Source organism: Capra hircus, chromosome 4, assembly GCF_001704415.2.
Source record: "Capra hircus breed San Clemente chromosome 4, ASM170441v1, whole genome shotgun sequence".
Classification (NCBI taxonomy): domain Eukaryota; kingdom Metazoa; phylum Chordata; class Mammalia; order Artiodactyla; family Bovidae; genus Capra; species Capra hircus.
Window position 1 is genome coordinate 72,190,309 of NC_030811.1, and position 6,021 is coordinate 72,196,329.

General features: G+C 41.6%; 1 pseudogene; it reads left to right on the forward strand.

The window, feature by feature from the left end:
• Positions 5,186–5,750, forward strand: LOC102174089 (annotated as a pseudogene).

Consider the following 6,021-nt stretch of genomic DNA (forward strand, 5'->3'; position numbering starts at 1 on the left):
TATAATTGGAAGTTTGTAACTTTTATCTCCCTTTACCCATTTGGCCCACTCCCAACCCCTTCCTCTGGCAACCACCAATATGTATCTATGAGGCCGGGCTTTTAGATTGCACATATTAGAGAGATCGTATGCATTTGTCTTTCTCTAGTATTTCACTTAGCATAGTGCCCCCAAGGTCCATTGATGTTGTTATAAATGGTGAAATTCTGTTCTTTTTTAAATAATCTTCCGTTGTGTATATATACCCCATTTTCTTTACCATTCATATATAGATGGACATTTTCTGTATCTTGGCTATTGTAAGCAATGCTGCAAAGAACATGGGGTTTCTTCTACTCTTGGTCTACCACAATTTGACTCAGTGGACGTGAGTTTGAGTGAACCCCGGGAGATGGTGATGGACAGGGAGGCCTGGCGTGCTGCGATTCATGGTGTTGCAAAGAGTCGGACACAACTGAGTGACCGAACTGAACTGAACTGAACCACAATTAGTTTAAGTTGCGGCAAGTACAAGGAGTATTTTTCAGGAAAAGATGGATGACAACAATGGCCTATTTATTGCTTTCCCTAGTAAATAAAATAACATGTTTTAAATTCTTCTCTATTCCACCACTGAAGAATAACAAATCAACAGCCTTGTCCATTGATGGATGAATGGATAAGCAAAAATGTGGCAGATACACCCAATGGTATATTATTCAGCCTAAAATAGGACAGATATTCTGCCATAAGGTATGATGTTGATAAACCTTGAAGGCATTATGCTAAGTGAAATAAGCCAGTCATAAAAAACCAAATACTGGGTAATTTCGTTTATATGAGAACTAGAGTACTCACATTCACAGAGACAGAAAGTAGAACGGTGGTGGCCAGGGCATGGAGAGAGGAGGGGAATGGGGAATTAGTGTTTAACAGGTACCACCAATTTAATGGACAGAAATTTGAGCAGACTTTGGAAAACAGTGAAAGACAGAGGAGCCTGGAATGCTAACCATCCCTGGGATCACAAAGAGTTGGATACAAGTTACCAACTGAACAATAACTCAAGATTAAAAGAGATTTGCAGATGAATGGTGATGATATCTGTACAACAGTGTTAATATACCCAATAGCACTGAACTGTACACTTAAAAATGGTTAAGATGGTAAATCTTGTGTTATGTTTTTACCACAATAGCAAAAATTTGAAAAAATTATCAGTAGCTTTATCTGAGTTCCCCATGGATACATTGGACTGGTCTTCTACATTATTCTTTTCTAGTACCTACCTTTGGACTTCTTCAAGCAGTGTTTTTATAACACTCTAAGTGCCTATGCTATAATATCTCAGGGTTTCATAGATTTATACTCTCTTTGTGGGGTTTATTCAACCCTCCTTGTGGCTTCCTTTCAAACTCTATGGTTTTTCTTACTTGATTTTATCTTTATTTCTCAAATGTCTACTGCACTCAGATCCTGTGTCAGTGGCTGAGAGCACAGGATCTTCACTTAGACTGCCTGGATGAAGTCCTTGCTCTGCTGCTTCTTTCCTCTGGCCCTTGGATGAATGACTTAACCTACCTGTGTCTGTTTCCTCTTCTGTATAAGGGTGATAATAATAGTATCCAGACATGCTAGGAGATTTAAAGATTTAATACACATAAAGGGCTTAGGACAGTGCCTGTCACATAGCAAACACTTAATGAATATTCTCTATTTAGTTCAGTTCAGTCGCTCAGTCGTGTCCTACTCTTTGCGACCCCATGAACCGCAGCACACCAGGCCTCCCTGTCCATCACCAACTCCCGGAGTACACCCAAACTCATGTGCATCGAGTTGGTGATGCCATCCAGCCATCTCATCCTCTGTTGTCCCCTTCTCCTCCTGCCCCCAATTCCTCCTAGCATCAGGGTCTTTTCCAGAGTTAACTCTTCACATGAGGTGGCCAAAGTATTGGAGTTTCAGCTTCAACATCAGTCCTTTCAATGAACACCCAGGACTGATCTCCTTTAGGATGGACTAATTGGATCTCTTTGCAGTCCAAGGGGCTCTCAGGAGTCTTCTCCAACACCACAGTTCAAAAGCATCAATTCTTTGGGGCTCAGCTTTCTTCACAGTCCAACTCTCACATCCATACATGACCACTGGAAAAGCCAGAGCCTTGACTACGACGGACCTTTGCTGGTAATGTAATATCTCTGCTTTTGAATATGCTATCTAGGTTGGTCATAACTTTCCTTCCAAGGAGTAAACATCTTTTAATTTCAGGGCTGCAATCACCATCTGCAGTGATTTTGGAGCCCCAAAAACAAAGTCTGACACTGTTTCCACTGTTTCCCCATCTATTTCCCATGAAGTGGTGAGACCAGATGCCATGATCTTCGTTTTCTGAATGTTGAGCTTTAAGCCAACTTTTTCACTCTCCTCTTTCACTTGCATCAAGAGGCTTTTTAGTTCCTCTTCACTTTTTGCCATAAGGGTGGTGTCATCTGCAAATCTGAGGTTATTGATATTTCTCCCGGCAATCTTGACTCCAGCTTGTGCTTCCTCCAGCCCAGTGTTTCTCATGATGTACTCTGCACAGAAGTTAAATAAGCAGGGTGACAATATACAGCCTTGATGTACTCCTTTTCCTATTTGGAACCAGTCTGTTGTTCCATGTCCAGTTCTAACTGTTGTTTCCTGACCTGCATATAGGTTTCTCAAGAGGCAGGTCAGGTGGTCTGGTATTCCCATCTCTTTCAGAATTTTCCACAGTTTATTGTGATCCACACAGTCAAAGGCTTTGGCATAGTCAATAAACCAGAAATAGATGTTTTTCTGGAACTCTCTTGCTTTTTCGATGATCCAGCGGATGTTGGCAATTTGATCTCTGGTTCCTCTGCCTTTTCTAAAACCAGCTTGAACATCTGGAAGTTCACGGTTCATATATTGCTGAATTCTCTATTACTATAATTAAATTATTATTATTTCCGGAAGTTCTTTCCGAGAGTCTTCAGTAGGAAGCATCTCTTGATGTTTCTAGCAGCCCTGCCTGCCCTTGTTCTGGTAAGAACACTTATCTTTACTCTGGATGACTGCCATCCTAAGTGATTCTGTTAATCCTGGTTCCACCTAGATTCCCAAGCACTGTATGAACATTTAACTCAGGCCTGACCAGTCATACAATATTTCATCCCTCTAAAAGCAGTGACTGGTTCAAAGTGTGGACCTGGGACCCAAGAAGGGCCAATCAGAGTTCTTCTTTGGTCATGACAAGGAGATTCTGGAATATGGTAGTCTGTGTTTATGCCAGGGCTGCCAAGCTGAGACAATGGAAGCTTTGCGTTATAGGCAGCCATCTTCCCTGTCTGCACAGAGAAAGCCCATCTGAGATGGGAAGCAGTAAGGCCAACACCCAAAATGAAAAAGAGCCAAGAGATAGTGTGGTGGGCTAGGGAGGAGAGAGCGAGATATGGGCCTATAACTTTGCGTTTTGGGGGCTGGCAACCCTCTGTCAGCTCCTATCCTGACTTTCCAGGTCTGGGAGCCCACAAAGTATCATTTTGGTTAAGGTGGTTTGAGCTCAGCTGTTGTCACTGTAACTAAAAGCCTCATGGCCAGGGTGCCCTTTACAGTCTGTTTGTCCTTCTCCCTTCTCTTCCCTCCCTTCCATTTCTTTCTTCTCAGATCCTTGAGTGACAAGGCCCTTGTCCTGAACTGGGACTGTCAGACTCCTACTCTGTAAGACCCATCTCTTTTCTTTTCTTGGTTCTGGAGTTTTCCACCTCTGGCTAATTTTCCTAATTTTCTTTGCTGGGATCACTAGCTGTGGCCTAAAACTTTTGTTTCTTCTTAAATCTCTCCTCCACCCCCCCGTTTTTTTTTCACCTCAGACAACTTCTTTGTCTTCCTGTAAGCAGGTGTATCAAGTTTATTTTTTCTTCTTTGCTTTTCTTTTGCATCTTTGCAGCTGGTACCTTTATGCCCTTCTTCTCTGACATTAATCTTTGGATATCTGCATAAATGTGTTTCTTTTTACTATAGAGGACACTGCTGTTTTATGTTTCATACCTGAAACACTTCCTGACTATGCATTCCTCATCTCTGGCTGTTCCCTATAACAAGTCAAATTATTGGTCCCTAAATGAAAACCACCAGCAAGTACCTAATTTCCCTCTCCTCACACCATCAGTTCTATTTCTCACTTATTCCTTTAGTCAAGCCTCAAACCAATACCTTTATCTAGGGCTGTTAAACTCTCAGAGGCATTTAAAGGCGAGTTTAGCTCTTACTTAGATTGTGATTCCAATTGATAAATGTAGAAGGAATACAGAAAGTCAACATTAGGCCAGTATCTAGTAGGAAGTGTTATAGGTAAGAACCACTGATGCATATACTAAATTCAATGAGCAAAGTATAAGGAGAAACAGGGTATTTGCATAGTCTCAAGAATTTCCCCACAGGATATATATTGGTTATATAGGAGAAAATTAAAACTTCACACTAGAGAAACCTAGAAGACACCACCTTAACCAGATGATCAAGATGAACATCACCACTAGTAAGACACATCAACGTGATATGATGCACTGAGAAGTGTACAATATTTTTTCTGAGAGGTTCTTGCCAAAAGTGTACAACCTCAGTTGAATCATGAAACATTATCAGGCAAACCCAAACTGAGTCACATTCTGTGAAATAACTGGCCAGTCCTCTTCAGCAGTGTCAAGGTCATGATAAGGAAACACTGAGGAACTATGCAGATCAGAGGACATGACGGAGCCGGGGGAACTGTGAGTACATTTGACCCCAGATTAGATCATGGATGAAAAAAAGGATAGGAGAGGACAAGTGGGAAAATTTGACCAACATCTACAAATTAGGTAATGCTGTTATAAATGTTAATTTTCTAACATGTCTTCCCCTTTGTAGACAGTTCCGAGGAGCTTTCCATCAGTTCTTCAGAAGGTCTGGGCAGGAGAAAGCACCAGTTGTCCTTACCAATTGTCAGCTCAGTTTCATATCCTTGTGTTGATTCTCCTTCCCTCCCTGTTCCCCTTCCCTGTCCTGCCCTATTGCTCCCCAAATCATATTCCTAAATAAGCAACTTACAAGTCCCAGGAAAGACAGTGGCTGCAAGACCTGAATGTTTGGATGTGTTATGGATGTGAGGGAGAAGCTGATCTTGGGGCTTCTTCTATCTTACAACATTTCACCCTAATCACATATCCACACCAGTGCTTCTCTTAAAATTTCTCGAAAATGGGAGAATAATAAAATTGTGTATCCTTCACAACTACCTGGAGAACTTTCTCAGATACCAGCTGAAATCTACCATTGTTGAAGACAAAGTACAGCAAAGATGTGGTATTTGGCAAAATTGATATGAGGAATGTCCTTTGACCAGGCTTTGGCTCAACTGGAATTCAGTGACCAAAAAACAGGGGCCCGAATAATGAAAGAGGTTCTCTTAAAAGCCCAAGATAGAGCAGTGGGAGATCACAATTCAGATCCAACTTGTATATGGCTGAGTCCACTTCAGGGCAAGGCCAATACTTGATACACATCAATATCACCATGGGGGTGGCTTTGGGATCATGGGATTATTTTGTGAAGTTGATGGATGGCCCCTCACCTCCACATGAGGCACCAAAGACAGTGTAACCCATACCAAAGAAGATATTCAGGAGTTTCAAAACCCAACCATCACATTCACACTGTATGATGGGGGAATTCAGAATCCACAGTATATACTTTACTATTGGTTTTCTAAAACAAACAAAAATTAGTTTTTATGAAACAAAACGACTTACCAGTTCCAAAGTCTTCATTTTTCAGAGAACCAAGGCCAAGATACCTTCCAAGAAAACAATAAAAGGACACAACGTTGAGACCATCATGGAAGCTCCAGGATGTCTGATAAGATTCTCTTCTGCTCTTTGTGCTCTCTGTCCCTCTTGCTCTTCTTTTTAATGGAAGGCTAAAATGGCCAGTCCTTGTTGAACAGTCTGCCCTAATTCTTCAACTTTCCTCTGCTCGCCCTCCTCTTCCCTGGCTCCA